The 21321-nt window shown below is 40.7% G+C and overlaps 1 protein-coding gene across 5 annotated transcripts in view; it reads right to left on the minus strand.

The window, feature by feature from the left end:
* Positions 1–21321, minus strand: part of NTRK3 (neurotrophic receptor tyrosine kinase 3) — a 787704-nt gene that overhangs the window by 269012 nt on the left and 497371 nt on the right. The gene's annotated exons all lie outside the window — the stretch shown is intronic.

The following is a 21321-nucleotide window of genomic DNA, read 5'->3' on the forward strand; positions in this document are numbered from 1 at the left end:
ACCTTGCACATCAGAGTGTTATCTTTTAGATAGTAGCACCGATATAGACAGGGGTGCATTCAGTGTGCACTACTGCAGTCTTATAAGGGGAAGAACAAGTATCAATGTACATAACATGCGCTTAGACCAGTTCTCCCCCATAATGACACTTTACACATTTACCCCAAGAAGAGAGGAGGGGTCTTAAATAGAGTGGCATGAGATTAAGGGCCCATTGATATTTTCCTTATAGATGCTCCACAAATATACTCCTGTAAATGGTCTATAATAAGAAATGCTATGATATGTTACAGTTTGCAGGACGCCAATAATAATCACCCACAACAAGTTTGAAATGTAAAATTGTGAACAAAGGGCCTAATTCTGCATGGATTGCAACTGCAATGCTGCAAATGTAAGGGGTGATTCCGACCCGATTGCTCACTGCAGTTTATCGCAGCACAGCGTTTGGGTCAGAACTGCGTATGTGCCGGTGCCGCAGTGCGCCGGTGCATGACAGACAGTCGAATGCTGTCGTTGCCTAGCGATCGCCTCTGCCTGATTGACAGACAGAGGCGGTTGCTGGGCAGGAAGGGTCTGGACGGCGGCGTTAAGCAGACGTTTAGGGGGCACGGTCCGGCCAACGCAGGCATGGCCGGACCGTTGGGGGGGGGCAGGCCGCGGCAGCTGCGTGACATCACACGCAGCCACTGCAACCTGGGCAGCGACGAGGTTCTCCCGGCCTGCCGCAGGAGCTGCACTGGCCAGGAGTTACTCCTCAAATGCAAAAGCATCGCTTTTGCATTATTGTGGGGGGGGGGGGGGGGGGCGCACTGACATGTGGGGCGGACTAGCCCTGTGCTGGGCATCCCGCCGTATGTCTGAGTGCCTGATCGTAGCTGTGCTAAATTTAGCACAGCTACGATCAACTCAGAATGACCCTCGTAATCCATAACGATGCAAATGCAGGAGGTGGTGCATACTACCTTCTACCTGCATTTTAGACGCGATCACATTCAGGGCTGATCATGATGTTCATTTGCAATGGCAGGCTGAGTAATCCTGAGCTTACATTGGGTGGCTTGCAAGGCCAATGCAGTCCTTGGCATTGCCAATCCCGGAAAGCAGGGACAACATGCCGGCTGCCCCCACCCCTCTCCATGAACGTCTCTGCCTGTCAATCAGGAAGAGGTGCTTGCAATCCTGTGATGCAATCGCAGACCCGTTCACAAGCACAGAACAGGTCCTGCGTATACGCAGTTTCCAGACCATCGGGAAACTGTGCGGGGGATCACAATAGTGATCCAACCTGAATTAGGCCCAATGTGGGCTACTGTAGTTGTGTCGTGCATAAGTAATGCTTTTACTTCATTTCATTTGACAAAACTGTCCAGCAACATATTTTAGCCTCTGGTAAGGTTACAAAAGAAGATAATCTCCTAGTTTTCAAGAACATAGTTCAAGGTGACTCCACATACTGTACAGTACATTACCTGGGCACACTGCAAGCCAGTTCCCTCCAGGTCTCACATGTTATGCTCATAAATTAGCAAACCTTGTTCTATCTATTCCCAATTGCTCCTGCTGCTGTTCAGCCGGTCAATATATTACTGTCTAACTGCTTTATATATCCTGTCTTCTGTTTTTCCCCAGCCCTAATGAGTTGGCATTTGAATCTGTATAAACAGATGGCTAATAATCAGTGGTTAGCACTGCAGTCCTAATGGATTTGGCTTTCATTTTTAAACACTAAAGGACGCCTCAGGAATCCCTGGATGCTACAGAGGTTCTTCATGTCCCAGAGTCAATGATGTTAGTTGGTTACTGATTACAAGTCAATGAGCTTGAGGTTATATGTCCTGGACCTGAAAGGACACTGGGGTGTCTCTTGATGCACAGATTTTGAATACAAATTTTTCAAGCTTCAAATTTTAATGACTAGAAAACACTCAGAAATTTCCATAAACCCTTATATTTATTTTCACGGTACACAGTGGTTTGGGCCTCAGTATACTGTCAACTAAAGAGTGTAAATCTTCCAATAATTAAATGTATTTAATGAAACAGTAAGAAATATATCAGTGGCATAGCTACCAAAATGGCAACACATACACCTACTATGGGGAACAGTATTGGGCGGGGGCAGTGGTATATAGACCATAGGCTCTAGAGGCTCACAATCTTTATTCTGAGTATGCCTGTGGCTTCAAACTGATAGTCCATACAGGGCTCAACAGCAAGGTTCCTTTGTAGTGGTGAGCCGAGATACATTGCTGCCCCAACCAATGCAAATGAAACCATTCGAGGGACATATTTACCAAAGCTTATGGAGAGATAAAGTGGATAGAGATAGAGAACTAGTCAGTCAGTTCCTAACTGCCATTTTACAGGCTATCACAGGGCCAGATATACTAAACCTTGGAGAGAGATAAAGTGGAGAGAGAGAAACTAAAAACCAATATGTTCCTAAGTTTCATTTTTCAAACACAGCCTGTAACGTGGCAGTTAGAAGCTGATTGGCTGGCACTTTATCTCTCTCCACTTTACCACTCTCCAATGCTTAGTACATATGCCTCTCAGTTTGAAAAACGACAGGAGCTGATTGTTTGGTACTTTATCTCTCTCGACTTTATTTCTCTCAAAGCTTTTATAAATCTGTAATTTTTTATGGCTTTTGGTGACTCCTAGTTGCAAACCTGGAAAGGAGTAAAGCTTATATGTAGAAAAAACAATGTCCAAACATGTTACTGAATAAGAAAATCAGCACAATCAGGGAAAGTAAGGTATACTTTCAATGAAAACTGCACCAAGTACCCACACTGAAGCCAACAATTTGTGCAGTGGCATATCTATAATGGGTGCCATGTGTACACCGCACGCCCTGCACCCAGTTTTTCAATACTTACCTCTCCGGAGTCACCCAACGACAGCCATAGAGTTGAACATAACCAGGAAAATGGCCGCCTCACCAATTCCCTGGAGACCTGCACATGTACTCTAGACTCTGGGACAGTGCTAGGGATCTCTTAGTGGCCCTAGAGTCTAAGCGCTGCCAGCTAGAGTGAAGGGGACCTTGATGGAAACTGCATATGGGCCTCCTCTTCTCTTAATAAGCCCCTGAATTTGTGAATCAATTTTAACAGGAATACAGCCTCTCCATCACACAAAGGGGGTCATTCCGAGTTGTTCGCTCATTGACGATTTTCGCAACGGAGCGATTAAAGCAAAAATGCGCATGCGCGTGGTACGCAGTGTGCATGTGCTAAATATTTTAGCACAAAACTTAGTAGATTTACTCACGTCCGAACTAAGAATTTCCATCGTTGAAGTGATCGGAGTGTGATTGACAGGAAGTGGGTGTTTCTGGGCGGAAACTGACCGTTTTCTGGGAGTGTGCGGAAAAACGCAGGCGTGCCAGGATAAAACGCGAGAGTGTCTGGAGAAACGGGGGAGTGGCTGGCCGAACGCAGGGCGTGTTTGTGATGTCAAACCAGGAACGAAACGGGCTGATCTGATCGCAGTGTAGGAGTAAGTCTCGAGCCACTCAGAAACTGCTTAGAATTTTCTATTCGCAATTCTGCTAATCTTTCGTTCGCAATTCTGCTAAGCTAAGATACACTCCCAGAGGGCGGCGGCCTAGCGTGTGCAATGCTGCTAAAATCTGCTAGCGAGCGAACAACTCGGAATGACCCCCAAAAAGCAGTGATATCAATTAGGAATAAAGTGGTCTATTTACTAAGCTTTGGATGGAGATAAAGTACCAGACAATCAGCTCCTCACTGTCATTTTTCAAACACAGCCTGTAAGATGGCAGTTAGGAGCGGATTGGCTGGTACTTTATCTCCATCCACTTTATCTCCGTCCAAGGCTTAGTAAATAAACCCCAACGTCTTCACAAATACACGTGAGAAACGACATCAAAGTGACACTACACATTTGTTAAACAAATTTCTGATTTTCTTGTGACTTTTTTTTTGTATAATGGGTGTATTTGACGTAACACAAATGATCACTCACATGACACTATTTGACCAGACCCTTCTGGCACGTAAAGGATTAATTGAGCTGATTCCCAGGCATTAAGATGAAATCATTTTTTTCCACATTGCTTAATCCCTTATATACTAATTAGATTTCCGTCAGTTTCATTGCACTTTGTGTGTTGTAGTCTTAATGCCACGTGCCAGAGAATCTGCAAGGATCATTGAGGCATCCTCTGCCAAAGGCAAGCAGCCAGTGAAAGGGCGAGTAATTGGCGGTGCCAACTCCTTAAGCCTTTCTGAAAGGTAAGCAATCCAAAAAAACATGCTACGTTATGGAATTAAATCAGTGGATTTAAGTTTTCAGGGCCGTGCTATAGTGAAATCATATTCTATTTTTGTTTAATTTGCTAATACAAAACTTTCTGCATAGCCAACACAGAAGGGCTTACAAGAGCTAGAAAAATGTGCTTATGTTTTAAACAAAAAATGGCATTGGGAAACTAACCCCAAGATATCTTTGTATGGGATTCAGACATGGAAAACTGGTGCAGGTATTTGTATGTCATATCCAGAGTCGGCTCTATCATTAGGCAGCTTTAGGCAGCTGCCTAGAGCACCCGGATCCGGGGGGCACCACTGAGTCTGCCTATCACAAAATTAAGGATGTCTCTGATAGAAACATCCTTGTACCTAATGCAAGTGGTAGCTGTAGAACTTATAAATCACACTTTCATCTGAAGGGCTGGGAAGTGGGTATTGGTGGTGGTTGGGGGCAGTAGGCTGGAGTTTTTCCTATGGTGCCAAGAAACCTTGCACCGTCCCTGGTCATATCAGGTTCATCCACTCATTTTCATAGTATAAAACCCGAAATGTGCAAATGCCCAGTAACCAAATGAAACAAAGTGCAAGAGGTGTAAACAGGTGAGAAAGCTTACAGTAAATGGGGTCAATTATTTCATGAAACTATTACACTAGTTTTCCATAATGGTGTACAGTAGCATGGAATAAATTATTTTATTAAATTGATAAATTAACATTTGATTACTTCAGCAGACAGTGTTAGTTAAGATCTATAGCTCTAAATTAACATACATCTGGTGCGAACTGTAATGGGATCATAATAGCTTAGAATCACTGTATGACTGTTTCCATATTCAGATTTTTACCTCCGAGAGGTCCTGACAAAAGATAATATAATTTTATATAATGGAGGCATGTGGTAGCTTTAGCTTGTGCTGGCATCACGACGCAACAACAAAGGGGGTTTCAGGCCTACCGCAACAAGACCCTGACAAGAGATTTACAGTATGAGTTCCAAGAGCATTGCATATGTTGAAATTTCACAGTCCATTTGCCACCCATGTAAATAACAATATACTGTAGATCTATTTAAAATCAACAGCAGGAAGAGAGCAACGTAGGGACCCTATATGCCCTGATATTATAGCACAGTTCACATATATTATTTATACTTATATTTGTGTTTACAATAAAAGTATGTCAGCTTCCAATGAGAAACACAGCACAAAAAAATACACAATTGATACACACACACATATATATATATATATATATATATATATATATATAGTGCATATACAGAACCCATATGGTGCGCACACACACATATATATATATATATATGTACATATATAAATGATGATATACATCAATATGTATACACATGCAAATAAACAAATAAATGAAACATGCAAAGCTCATAAAAATGACATTACACAAACGCTAACATCCCTGAAATATAAGGCGGCAGACTAGAATTCCATTTACAGCAAATGTAGGACTACAGTTTATATAAAATCTGCTGCCATTTCTTCTAATCTTGGGTGACAATTACATAACAAATATAGGGACTGTTAGGTTACTTTGATTCTAAACATAACAACCCAGCCGTTCCATATTTCTCTTAAATCACCCAGGTGTAATTAAGCATTTCCAGTTATAGAGCATAATTATAGTGTACAAACATGTTAAACAAAATGAGGTGTAATTTTTTTCCTCTTGTCATATGTGCAGTCATCCAGATCCGTAGCATTAATCACGTTTACAGGTCTCAGTGCATTCCTCACCTAGCCTCACACGTCATCACCATCTGAAAGCTAAATGTGATGTTTTCCTGAGAACAGCAATCATTTGTGCCTTGCTGTTGGGCAATCTAATTAGGTAAAGCACCATCGCAAGCACACAGAAATATGAATCTTGTGTAATGCTTAATCTATTTCCTAGATGGTTGTGTCCAACTACTAATAATTATTCTAAAGAAATAACAGATGTTAATTCCTTGGATTAGTGTTAAATTAAAATAATAGTGTGTTGGAAGAATTGCCATAGTAATATTAAACAAAAACACTTTGATTAGTTAGAAAATATTAACTTTGGCTGATCTAACACCTGTCTAATGTGCAATAGTTGTTTAAATATCATACAGTATATTATATGCTCATTGCTGCATGAACTATCTGAGCAAAGTAGATCAAAATGTTTGTCAAAGTGATTTTTTTCTAGTGCAGACTTTCTGTTAGTCGGATATTGTTTGCACACTGCAACATAACATAACATGCCAGTATTTGCTACAATGTACGTAACTTACACGGTGAGGCAATCATGAGACCAGACCGCCTGTCGGGATCCCAGCGGTCCCATTGCCGACATCGGAATCCCGATAGGTGGTGAAATGCTGCTGCCGGAACACCAGCGCCTCAGCATTTTTGTGGACACCCACAGAGGGAGAAAAGATCCAGTGGCAAGCGCAGCAAGCCTCTGTGCCCGCAGCGTGGGAAGCGCAGCGAACCCGCAAGTGCTTTTTAGCACTCGCCCCATTGCCGGCATACTGGTGGCCTGGATCCCGCTGTTGGGAACATGACAGCCTGTATCCTGGCCACTGGTAATAGATATGTATTCCCTTACACATTATCAATTAACTATTTTGTAACAAAGGCCCAAATGTATTAATCCTTAACAAGAGATAATGTGAAGATAGACAAAGAGGGATAAAAGACCGACCAATCAGCTTCCTAACTGCCATGTAACAGACAGTGTTTGAAAAATGACAGTTAGGAGGTGGTTGGCTGGTCATTTAACACTCTTTATCCATCTCCACTTTATCACTTGTTAAGGCTTAATACATTTGGACCAAAATATCTTGTAATATTTAACAGTATTTTTTTCTGGTGCAATACAGATCAGAGAAATACATGTTCCTGAAAACATGGTTAAACTGACACTTATAGCACTACAAGTGTCAGCATACCTAAGCAATCAATGACAAATTCTGGCTGCCAGAACTTTATGGGGCAATTAGTGCCACAGATAAAATGGCTCATTTCTATATTTTGTCTATTTATTGCCCTAACACCCACCAGATCCCAAATGGGAGGGGTGGACTTAGTTTACAGTGGGCCAATTCCGTTCTGTAAATGTTGAATGTTGAATGCTAAATGTTGAACAGAGTAAAGCCCCCTACACACTTGCCAATGCATTCAATTTTGACGATGATCAATCTGAATGATGATCGATCATCGTCCAAATTGACTTGCATTGCAAAGCAACAGAAAACCAACAATGAACGACCGCAAGGCCGCGCATCGTTCATCGTTGGTGCATACACACTAAGCAATATGAACGATTTCTCATTCATTACTGAACGAGATCGTTCTTATCGCCCGCACACATCAGCAAGTGTGTAGGGCCGTTAAGGCTCTGAGACATTATGACTGGGGGATTCATACCCTGCTGGTACTGACTTTAGGCTTTTCTGGCTATTATTTATCAAGTCCATTCAAAACAATGACAGAAAGAAGATCATTATTTGCTATAGGCAACACCTCCACTTTTCCTCTTAATAAATATCTACATAAGACACAATAGTTACTGTATCTTTTTTTTTTACCCATTCATTTAAAAAAGAAAAAGATGAGTGTAATTTGAGTTTTCGTCATTACAGTCGTGTTTGAGTTGTTATATTGAAGAATATATTTTATGTGACTCATAAAACCAAAAAAACAGCTAAATAGCTTTTCAGTAAACTTGGCAATAGTTTGTAGTATATACTGCATTAAATCAGATAATAAATTATATCCATTCCCATAACTACAGTAATCTAATATCACTCATCGAAAGAGGTCATTTCAATTCAACAGCAGTGATCAGATTGCTGGGTTGAGGCTTCTTATATTGCAAGTAGCTGTGATTCCATAACTTAAACATGAATGTATTCAATGTCAATGTACCTTGAGAAAGCAGTGCTTGTGACAGGATGTTCTGTTTACAGGAAACTGTTCATAGTGTTAGGCATTTCAGAAGGCTATTGTTATACCCCTGAGTCCTATGATGCATAGGTGTGCGCTCCACAATCCATTAAGTACCTTATAAATCTAGGAAATGTTCTTTAGTGGGAAACAAAGTTGCAAATACCAAAGTTGCAAGTTAGAAATGATATCATCTTCAAGTAAACCAGTCAGTTGCTACGCCAAGAGGTTTTCCGTAGGTCAGCCAGAATCCAAGAGTCAAAACTAGAATATTGATAACATCTGAAATCCTTAATTCATAGACAGATTACTATATGTGTATGAGGATCCAGTTCTATTAAAGGGAAACATATTTTAGTAGAGTTTACTTTATGTATGTTAAGTTATACTCATAGGCCCTCATTCCGAGTTGTTCGCTCGGTAAAAATCTTCGCATCGCAGCGATTTTCCGTTTAATGCGCATGCGCAATGTTCGCACTGCGACTGCGCCAAGTAAATTTGCTATGCACTTAGGAATTTTACTCACGGCTTTTTCATCGTTCTGGCGATCGTAATGTGATTGACAGGAAATAGGTGTTACTGGGCGGAAACAGGCCGTTTTATGGGCGTGTGGGAAAAAACGCTACCGTTTCCGGAAAAAACGCAGGAGTGGCTGGAGAAACGGAGGAGTGTCTGGGCGAACGCTGGGTGTGTTTGTGACGTCAAACCAGGAACGACAAGCACTGAACTGATCGCAGATGCCGAGTAAGTCTGAAGCTACTCAGAAACTGCTACGAGGTGTGTAATCGCAATATTGCGAATACATCGTTCGCAATTTTAAGATGCTAAGATTCACTCCCAGTAGGCGGCGGCTTAGCGTGAGCAAATCTGCTAAAATCCGCTTGCGAGCGAACAACTCGGAATGAGGGCCATAGAGTAAGCCACCTGTGCCCCTCCTGCTGTTCATTGACTTCTAGAATTCCAGCTCCTTGAGAGTAGGTTTCTTTAAACAAATCTGGAGGCAGACTAAAATAATGCACCTGCATTGCTGTTATGGAAATGTAACATTAATAATACACCTGAATAATAAAATCCTAATTGCAGTATAAAGCTATTAACACTCATGTCAATCTTAAGAAACAGAAGAATTAAAACTGTGCTTCTCCCTCTCTGTTTTATGAATATATCAGTCCATATATAAGTCCATTTTTAACCACTTCATAACCAACAGTTTTTCCTCTCTTCAGCACCCGTCTTGTCTGAAAAACAAGTTTGTTTTTTATTCGGGAGACAGAGGACATTTTTTTATAGCTTTTTATAGCTTTTTTCAATATTTTGCTCTTGTTAGTTAATGAAAGCCCATTAGTTGTACATAATTGGCCAGGTTTCTGGGAATAACGATACAAAATATATATAGTGTTGTTGTTTTTTTTTTTTTTTTTTTATGCCAAGAAATAATAGAGGTCAAATTAAAAGCTGTATATTTGTATTTATTTATAATTCTACAGATAAATTGGAATTTTTATTTAATTCTTCTTCTTCTTCTTCTTCTTCTTCTTCTTCTTCTTCTTCTTCTTCTTCTTCTTCTTCTTATTATTATTATTATTATTATTATTATTATTTTTTTTAACTTGGGCAGGACCTGGTTTATTTGATGGGTCATCCTCTTGCCAGAACAAAGAGTCCAGTATAAACCAGGTTTGATAAACTGCTTATATTAGATTCATCTACCATAGATCCAAAAGTGTTACCATGCAAGAGAGAACAAATGTCACAGGATTTCCTGTCCAGAATAGGAAGCATGTAAGGGTCTCTTTTTTGCTGGAGAATTGGGTTATCAATGTTTCATCCTATTTAACAAGAGAAAAACTGTAGACAAATCTTTGATTGCTGCAGGGTTCCTCCATGTTCCTATATTACCACAGACCCCATGGTTTGCTATGGAGACTGTAAAAGGCAAATACGTCAATCAATGAAAAGCTAAGCATTTTGCCACTACATAACACAATCTTGATATGGCATTACTTATACCCAGATATGTAGAACACAGATACTCACCCACCAATAATTGCGTGCTAAAAATTAAGAAAAATAGTTCTTGTCAGTAATGGCTCCAGAGGAGGGGCTTGAGGTCAGTTCAAATTTCAAATAGGGGAGCCACACCAATGGTCATTAACTGCCATTTCAAACTAGCTCACTGGCAGTGTTTGGTTCCCCTATTTGAATTTTGAACTGAGCTGCAGCCCCACCTCTGGAGACGCCCCTGGTTCTTACCACATTCTTTGAATAGCCCAACTGAAATTACAGTCAGCAGTAGAATAATCTAAGCAGTTGCAGCTGGACTCAGCACTGGAACTAGAGTCAATCACCATCTTCACCAGGAGCCCTCCTCTTGGTCTGGTACTGCTGACAAATGTGGTGCTTTTGCCAAGTGAAGGACATGGGTTGCAGCCTAGTGCCACCACTACAGAGCAACTGCTGTTGCACCGCCAGGTCACTTGCAACCTGCAGTAGATTGAGTTGTCAGCCTCTTCTACAATGCTGCATCATGCCTGTGGCCTCTGTCTTATCAGGACCCATACGGAACACCACAGGCACACATTGTAGGAGGCCAGGCCCTTATTTTGCCATGCTGTGGACTGTATAGTACCGGGTGTGACATCTAGAGGTCCACCTGGGCGAATGCATGTGCAGATGTGTCCTCATACTTGTAGCCTCAATGCACAAGGCGTTTGGTGCAAGTGAGCTGCATCAAGTAGTGTAGCATCTTTTTCACTCACATATGCATCTCATTCGGAATGTGATGTGACAAAACTGCTTCACAAGACTGCAATGATTAAGTCTGAATGTGATTATGAAGTACAAAGGAACTTGGTGTGATAAAAAAGTGGCCGTTGCATTGTAGCACTTTAAATACAGATTCAGACTCAGTCACTCATATATATACAAGTTCTGCACACCAAGATGCATGTTCAAGTAAAAGGACACGTGACGCAAGCCAAGTTTCATGGCGCCCGGCACACTGAGAAGGGATGTTTGGCATGACAGCAGCATAGTGTATGATGACACATCTGTACTTTTACTTAGAGAGAGTCCTACCTGATCGATACCCTTAATGCTTCCACCAGTGATCCTGTGGTCCCCTTGGCTTCTATATTGGTCCAGCTATACAACTCACTGTGTTTCCATCTGGGTTGTAACTCCATCTTGACCTTTGTTCCACTTGAGCCTTTGTTATCACTAAGGCTACAGAAATTCTTTGAAATTGTAATTCAGTCTACATCTTGACTACCCTGCACCCTATCATATCCTTCCTCACTGCAACTTGGACTGCACAGCTTCTACCTGCTACCCGCCATGCCCTTAATATGGGTCCTTCATCTAAGTTTCACTGTGCATACGTCGAAGCAGTGGGTGCACAATCAGAGTTACAATTGAGACTCAGAATTTGCCCCTATGTTGCGAGCCTCAATTTTTTTTGACATGTAATTTTGTAATTTGAAAATTCAACATTAAGTTAAAAAGCACCTACATTACGAAGGCCTGAAATCATAAAATAAGGAAGTCTGCAATTTTTATTCAGTATGGCTTGATGTCTATTTATCTGCTAAGCCTGTCATCAACATACTGCATATTATAGGAAATGCAATGAAATAGTGATTTGTACCAAGAGGTGCTCCATGCCGGCAAATATTGTAAATTAAGCATCATAAACCTGAGTGAGTGAAAGTAGAACAGATAACTTTGTTTTTTTTCGGCTTAGGGATGCATTGGATTTACAGTCTCATAAAAAGGAGCCAAGTCTTGTCCTGTGAGGCAAACAAAAGAAAATCAATTTCTTAATTTTTATTAGGGGATATGGGCAGCGAGCCAGATACAGCTTACTGTTTGACTTATTTTCAATCTAAAATTAAAAGAGCATTTAATGTCTATATTGGCGAGTAGTGCCCTTGTTGTACTTCTCCTGCATAGGTCTGTATGTTGGAATATTCTGTTACGCCAATGAGTTCAGTATGGCAGGATCATACCTAGGGGTGTGGGAGCGCTTCCCCCACGCAGAGCTCTAGGGCAACAGAATCGCTGCCCCACAACCATTTCTTCTGGATAGCAGTGTGCCTGCAATAGTACACTGCGGTCAATATTGCTGCTGCAGTGCTGCCCATAGTGGCAGGATGCATCAGGCAGTGCTTCACTTACCGGTGCTGGTGTCCTCGCCCTCTTTGAGTGACTTCATGCTCAGGGGGTGGGGCTGGCACAGGGAGCACTGCAACCCAGTTACGCTACTGAAATATGGTGCTTTCAGTAAACAGTTTGGTAGTGATGAAGGGTAGCATATTGCATGGGTGTCTTCTGTATTTAAAAGAGGGTAAGGGAAAGAAAGACATGAAGACTAGCAAAGATGAATCTTTGCATACATACCATATGGTTTTCCCCCACCCTTGCTGCTTACACTAGTAGGTGTGAGTCGAGGGGTGCCATCCTAACGGGATGTACTGTAGTTATGTGACCAGCGGTCACATCCTATCCTCCTATATGTAAATATTTCTGCATGTTCATCATTAGCATTAGAAAACTCATAGGAAATACATACACAGGAAACAAGGAACTGTAATGGTTTCAGATGCATGTATTCCCCCAAAAATACTTGAGTATCTAAAGTAACAGCAATGACACATAGAAAATACATTTTTGACAGATGCATTTCTGTATTTTAGATCTGTGCCAGGAAGAGATTAATTTGTCCATCAATTTCTCTCACACTCCTTCAATCAGCATTGCATTGTTTCTGTACCACTGACTGAGAGCAGGCTCATGAGTTGGCTTTGACTGTTACTGGGAGGAAATATAGGCAGGGAAACTGTAGTGGAAATATTCCACACCCGAAAATTCTGTTTGAAATGTAGCCAAGCATCAGCTATGTGTGCAGCGATCTATACAAAGTTAGTACCACAGGCACCAGTGAAGTACAATTTTTATTTCAGAGATAATATAAGTATTTTAAACTTGTTTTGTGTTTGTGATATTAAGAGGTTTTTTTTTTATGAAACACATTTGTTGCGTCTAGTTGCTGTCTTTATAATGCATTCATTCTGTGCCAAAACAATTATGGGAAACCGAGGGTTTCACCAAGTAGACAGCCGTCAAGTGCACCCTGGTTGTGACTCTACCAATGTGTACTGTACCAATGGCTGTCTAGCTGAACTCCAGGAGTGGATGAGTGCTAGTTGGCTGCGACTGAACCCGGATAAAACAGAGGTCTTTATTATAGGACCGCAACATCAAAGGACAAGACTGCAGCATAGCCAACCAACTGGTCTTACACTCGGAGATTCGGAATTACAAACCACTGATCGTGTGCGGAATCTTGGCGTTGTCCTGGATGGTGGCTTGACACTTAAACATCAGATATCAGCCACAATCAAATCCTCATTCTTTCACCTGAGGAACATAGCCAGAATCAAGCACTTAATACCCTCAGATGATCTGCCAAAAGTCATCCACGCATTTGTATCATCTCGATTAGACTACTGTAATGCCCTCTACCTTGGTCTCCCAGCAAAAGAATTGCACCGCTTACAGCTGGTGCAAAACACAGCTGCCAGGCTGTTAACCAACCAGCCCCGTTCTAGCCACATAACACCCATACTCTACTCCCTTTACTGGCTGCCTGTAAGATGGCGAATCATCTTCAAGATTGGCTTACTGAGTTTCAAAGCACTACATGACCAGGGCCCAAGGTACCTGAAGCAGCTACTGACCCCATACTGCCCCACTCGATTACTACGATCTGTAGATGAAGGACTTTTAGCAGTACCTAGAATCTCCCGTAATTCATCTGGGGGTCGAGCTTTTAGTCATGCGGCTCCGACTCTATGGAACTCACTTCCCCGTACAGTGCGAGAGGCCCCAACTATAGAATCCTTCAAAAGTAGACTCAAGACTTTCCTGTTTACTCAAGCATTTCCATAATGTCCCCTTAGTATCTCCATGTTTCTGTATTTTATGAAAAGCTGTTCTGTACTTCATTATTTTCTGTACTATATTATGCTATGTATCTGTTAAGCGCCTTGAGTCCTATTGGAGAAAGAGCGCTATATAAATAAAATTATTATTATTATTATTATTATTATTATTACTGATAGGGGGAGTCAACCCACATAGAAGCTTGCAACTCTGCAGATGGGTGAATATAAAGTATACATTCAGTTCTGTGCATGTAATGTGGGAACAAATATAAATATATGTCAGACTTGTGTACAACTATGTATCAGACCCAAGGGGAGATGTATCAAACCTTGGAAAGAGATAAAGTGGAGAGCGTTACCAACCAATCAGCTCCTGACTGTCATGTCATGTCATGGTTGTGTGAAAAATGTCAGTTAGTAGATGATTGGTTGGTAGTTTATCTGTCTCCACTTTATCTCCAAAGTTTGATACACCTCCACCCCAATGTCTGTAACAGTATGTTTGTATATGTTCTGACCAAACAAAAGAATATACATCCTTCTTATAAATTGCATGTGCATTTAATAGTTGTGATGGTGTATAGATTAAACAATGCAAACTTGCTTGCACTGAACAGTACTATGAAATTTAATGATGCAGGTGCTGGGCAGTGGCCCAGTTAAGTCCGAAGCAATGCTTAATCTCCTGACTCACTCATCCCTGGCATAGACATATCATAAAAATGATATAAGCATTTCATTCCGAGGCTCACTGTGGAAGGAGTGGGAAGAAAAGCAGCATCCAATTGATTTTCAGCATGTCTGCTCTTTACCGTTCAGTACAAATACAACAGCAAATCAATAGGAATAACACCACCTTAGACATCTAATCTCTGCTGTTCGTTAGATGAATTTTTATAAACTCTTCTCATTGCTACAGTTCCGTCAGTAGAGGCCTATCACCAGGGAAGGAGGTTTCATTTGAGAAGATAAAGGATCAGAATCATGGGAAGGTTAATTAACACAACTCAAGTTCTTAATTCACTCATTTTCTGCTGTGGAAGTCTGAAAGTAATTGCGGGTTTGACTAATGATATATATACTTTTTTCACTTAAAACAAATGTGCTGCATGTCATTAATCAGTAATCCTTATTGCACTTTCAAAATGAACTTCTCCACAGTATCCAGACAACTGGATCACAAGATATTCTGGTGGCATTTTGGGAGCTAAGTGCGCCTTGATCTAACTACAACTTGTACTTTCTGTCATTCTGCTTCACTCTCCACAGTGATGTTCACCTCACTCACACCCAGCACCATCTCTTGTATGGCACCACAGAGCAAGACATGCTGACACAACGCCAGAGAGAATCTTATAATGCCCAAAGGCACTACTATATGTACAATGCAGTGAAGTGTGAGAGAGGCACATTGTTGTAGTTATTACAGTATAGTGTATATCAAAATTTGTAAATTGATTGAAATGGATAGAATAGATTAACAAGATGATACATAAAGGCAGATGCAGATAAGAAAACAAATTATTGTTTGACAGATTATCTTATATTTATAAAGCACCACAAATTGTCTGTAGTGCCATATATGGGGTGTAAATATAGACACATTGCAAAATAACAGTGTAATTGTCTATTGGAGCAATACACAAGAGCAAGTCCATAACATGAGTACAACATATTACTATTACCCCACAGACTGGGCAGGAGAAATATCAGGGGCAATGGTAGGGCAACTCACTGTAACTTGAAGGAGAATGAAGTGGTAAGTCATGGGAGAAGTCAATTCAATATTCATTTAACCTATACCCCACATATGGGACAGCACAGAGTCACTAAAGGGGAGAAGGGGGAAAGGGATAGTGCTAGTGGGAAAGCAAGTGGAACCTCATGGACTGTACTTATCATATAAGCAAGATAGGCAGGATCATAGGGCAGAAGGATTTAAAAGACCAGCATTTTAATTGTTTTATGTTTTTGTTGGGTTTTTCTTATACTTTATACCTTTTAACTTTATTTTTTGCTACTGAGACTTTACAGCCATCTACTGTTGCCAATAATAGGAAAGGAGTAGGCGGTGCTGATCATGAGCATATTAAGCACTCACAGTCAGATTCCTCATTTGGTGAGCTTTCTCTCACAATGGGGCAGATGTATAAACCTGGATAAGGCATAAGGAAGTGATAACCAGTGATAAATGCAAGGTGATACACGCACCAGCCAATCAGCTCCAATATATAAATTAACAGTTAGGAGCTGATTGGCTGGTGCATGTATCACCTTGCATTTATCACTGGTTTATCACTTCCTTATCTCATCTCCAGGTTAATACATCTTCCCCAATGATTGCAGAAATAGGGTTATGGGCTTCCCTTTATTATAGTGCTCTCTATGGTAGCTGGTTGTGTGCAAATGTTATTATCCACTCCAAAGTTTTCTAATAGTGTCAGAATAAAAGACAAACTAGAGCAAAAGGGGGGAGAAAGAGACTCTCTGGGTGGGGGCAAATAAACAAATATATTTTCTTAGTTTAATTTGAAATCCAAATAGACACAACATACACAACAAAAGCACCAAGTGCAATTCTTAAAGTGGTAATTTACACCAAACATTTAGCAGATCATCATCGCACTTTATACATAAAGTTAATGTGTGCCAGGTTGTATAAAGGAAATACTGGATTAGGGTTAGTATTGCCTGAATATTGTTTCGCATTTTCATATAAAAAAATTATTTACATATATAGTCTAAGCAAATGTAGTAGCTAGTCCCCTCTGCACAATAGAGTTCAAAGAACTGACAACCTAGAAAGTAATACCATTGCCTCTCTACTCTAGTAGTCTCAATTTCTATTTTTTGTTAAGTTTTCAAGTTTGACTAGGTTAGCAGCCAGTCTTTTTAGACGTGCAGCAGGTGTTGATGCAACAATATTTAATACATTTTCATAAGCGCCAGAAAGTGGACTGTGTTTAGTATCCCTAATTATTTAAGATTGTTTGACTTTAGGTTCATGTCACCATTGTGAATGTTGAGATTCAGGCAGTATCGACATTCTAGTGTCAACATTCTGAATGTCAACATAATGGCTGCATAGGTCATTTTCTCCATACATTAAGCATTCTTTGGTCCTCAGTTATGAACTGCACTGAAATGCTCTTCACCAACAAAGTGCAAATGAAAGGCAGAATGAATTCCAGCTCTGAGCTTTTAGAAAACTTCTCTTACAAACAGCAAGGTACATTACGGAAAATGTCCTTTCCACCGCTTTATCTCATTCCAATTACCTTGCTCCACAAAATGAAATGTCCTTTTTGCACTTAAAAATAGGCCTAACAACCAAAACCTCTGCCCTGGAAATCCAGCCATATATATCCGTGTCCCCTACAGATGAAATGTATATTGTTTACAATACTTTAAAAGGCATTTCCTTCCAGCAAAGTAGCATATTCCTTACCATAGTATGACAGTAAAGGACCTCTTCTGTGGACCCTCCAAGAACTCAAAATGACCTCTTCTTTAGGTTTGGTATAATACTGTAGTAGTGGTGTATGAAAAGGAGGGATCCAAAATATTGTGACTACAATGATGGAATATAGATGCTATGGCTATTTAATCAGTTGTCGATTATCACCAACAGAGATCCATAACGTGGGGCTGCCAACAATGGGCCTGATTTATAGATGGATATAAAGGCGGCCAAATCATTTGGTGGTTGACCATCTGTCTTTTGCGAACGTCAGCATTGCATGCGAAGCTGCATCAGACCCAATATACTATTCAGAGGGGGAAGGTTGCATAAAGCCCTCCCAAAATAGAAGAACCAATTTAATCAGTGGCCTAGTACTTTACGATAACTATACATGATAGTATATTAGTTATGGACATGGTAAGGAGTTTAATTAATGATTTGTTTCTGTGGGGCAGATGTATTAAGCCCGGAGAAGTGATAAAGCAGTGACAAATGGAAGGTGATAACATACCAGCCAATCATTACGGGTTTGAAAAATGTCACTTAGGACTGGAGCTGATTGGCTGGTGCGTTATCACCTTCCATTTATCACTTTATCACTACTGCAGGCTTAATACATCTACCCCTGAGTGTGTGAATCTCCTACAAGAAGTGTGATTGTTGCTTATACCATTTAGTTTGTTTCCATGACGGTTAGCGTAAAATAGGTATATTGTTTTGCAATGTAAAATCAACATTTTGATTTCACGAATGAACTGGCAAAGCAGCCATACTTAAATAGATGATCAATTTATTAATAATATAAATATTCCTGTCTTCTATGAATACATAGCACAGAATGTACAATTGTCTTCTTAGTTGGCCAGAAGATTGACCATTTATTAATTTGGCCAGAACATTGTCTGTAATATTATATGTGATCAAACTTTACTTCATCAAAGCATCATTCCAGAGACCATGAGAGGTCAAAGCAATGCCGGACCAGGACAATGTACCTCTAGCATAATTACTTGAAATCTAAAATTCAATAAAAGCAATCAAAAGTTCCTATAATCAAAATTATTACAGTGGCCTCAATGTCATTTAAAGATTTTGCTTTCTTTTATTTCCAGTGCTTTGATATTAGGGGCAAAGAGAATTTGCAATGATTTGCACCGTAACATCTTATGACCTTAATGCTTCTTTTTAAAAGGTTTCAAGTACAGTAGAGTTAGGTAAAATGAATGTTGCAATTGGCTTAGTGCATATTAATGAAAATGCAAAGTACTTTAATCCTCTCATTGACAGAGGCTTGTAGTGGCCTGGCCGAAATATCACACTGAATCAGTTACAGGAAGAATTAATTTATATGTTTTACTGCCAATAGTGGAGGAACTATGTATTTATTTTCACTACAAAAAAATATGTAAACATGCCGGTATGATTGTTAGGTCGACCACACTTAGGTCCACAGCCAATAGATTGACATGGTTCAAAGGTCAACATTGACAATAGGTTGACACAGGAAAAGGTGGAAATGAGTTTTTCACATTTCTTCCATTTGTTGAGTGCAACAGTAGCAGAGTGAGGCACCTTGCCCGAAGCATGGCGAGCACAGCGGTGCACTAATTGGGGTTCCAGCTAATTTTACAACAGCCAGGAAAGTTTGAAAAAGACATGTCAACCTTTTTCATGTATCAATCTAGTGCATGTCGACCAATAGTGGTCGACCCAGTGACTGTCAACCTAGTTAGAGTCGACCAAATGATTCACACCCAAACATGCCATAATGTTTGGATGTCGCACCTGTGTCAGAATATGTACACACAACTCTCACTCCCTCTACACTGATGCTGTTATCCACCCAAAGGCGAAACTACCACTGGTGCAGCAGGTACATTGCAGTGGGGTCCTTACAGACTAAGGGGCCCACTGCTGTTCAGACCAGAAATGAGTTATCCCCTGGACCCCCTGCAGACCATTTTGAGCAATGTTAGGTGAATGCCCAGTGCAGAGAGCAGGGAGGGTCCCATTGCCTGAGGGACCTGCCCCTTACCTTAGATAGGCAGGGCTGACCTTGTGTATGCTGGACTGATAGAGGAGTCTTGCCACCTATCACTGCTGATGATCACAGCTACTTACTGCCTCTAATTAACTGACAGCTGTACATTATTTCCCATTCACTGATGTCTGTGAATTAAAGACAGCTCACAACCGGTGTAACTGCCACAGTCAGAGTCTGAGTGACCTAGTGCCAAACTGTCTCTGTCTCCCCCTGTCACTCACTGCTTCCCCCTGTCACCCTCTGCCTTCCCTTGCTTTCCTTTGTCACCCTCTGCCTCTCTTTGTTAACCTCTACCTCCTCCTGTCTTATGTTGTCACCCTCTATCTCTCCATTCCTTCCACTGACATTTAGCATATTTGGAACTTACATTAGGGTGAAGGAGGGGGGCCTAAATGATATATTTACACCTGGGTCCACTACTTACAAGTTCCGTCCCTGCATCCACCTACAGTATGTAGTTCCTTGCCATGCCGGATCAGACTGTAACCCAGACTTCACAAATCACCTCTTAACTACAGCCTATCCCCAGCTATACCACTACTATTCCAATTTTCACTGCAGTCCAGTCAGCACTTTCTGTCACACATTTATCACCTTTATCTCTCACCTTTATCCTATTCCCACTACAGTATATTGTAAGCTTTCTCAAGAGCAGTGCCCTCAATGCTCTTTGTTGTCCCTGTTTTATGTATGCCCTGTTATACCCACTATCCAGTGCTGGTGATGACACTTTTCCTCATGGGATTATTTGTCTCCTGACTTTAATAGATTATCTTCTGTATTGTAACAGTCAATTTTGCTGTGGCAATCAATCCAATAATGTGTAACAATATGAATGCAATACAATGTGGCACTTGTAAAATGTAATAATGTTGACACTTGAATGGTATTGTATTGTTGAATCTCAGAGTAGGTATCAATTTATCAAGCAGTGATAACCCCTTTATCTGGTTTTACTCCTGCATTCCCTCTATTTCCTGCCATTTTAGGGATTATCTCAATTCAGCATGTTATGAAAAGCTATGCTGTTTGATGCAAGGTAATGTCATTTTACCAATACCAAGGGAGGCACCAGCAACATCAGAGTGGCTTCACTGGGTCCCCTTTGGTCAAATGTTTATGCGTATGAGTGGCCATTGGTTATACATGTGCTTTTTACTGGAGCCCTTCATCGGGAGCTTTAGGTCGTCAGTGAGGTGGAGAACTTCATCTAAGGACAGGGCAGTGCTTTCACTGTGGCTGAATTGATGAGGGCACCTTTATTATGTGATATACCTAGTTCTTCCACAGTAACACAAAGTGATCCAAGATATAAAAGCCAAGACTACTTATGATGTTTACCTATAAAAGAGCTGAACAAGGTCCCAAGGTAAAGCAAAACAAAAAATAAAGATTAAAAAATACATAAAATGATGCAATAAATTCAGGTCTCATGTCCTTTGAGTGTCCTGATTAATTAAAAGAATGGGGCATATGTAACAGGGTTCCAGTTTGCCGGAGGTGCTAGATGTAGGCCGATCTAGGACATTTTTTTAAATGGGGCAATAATTTACAAAGCAAACCTTACCTTATAACTGATTGCCGCTTTAAAAAAACGCCTCCATAAATGAAGTAAAACGGAGGAGTAGTTAAAAAAACGAAC

Source organism: Pseudophryne corroboree, chromosome 6 (genome assembly GCF_028390025.1).
Source record: "Pseudophryne corroboree isolate aPseCor3 chromosome 6, aPseCor3.hap2, whole genome shotgun sequence".
NCBI classification, from domain to species: domain Eukaryota; kingdom Metazoa; phylum Chordata; class Amphibia; order Anura; family Myobatrachidae; genus Pseudophryne; species Pseudophryne corroboree.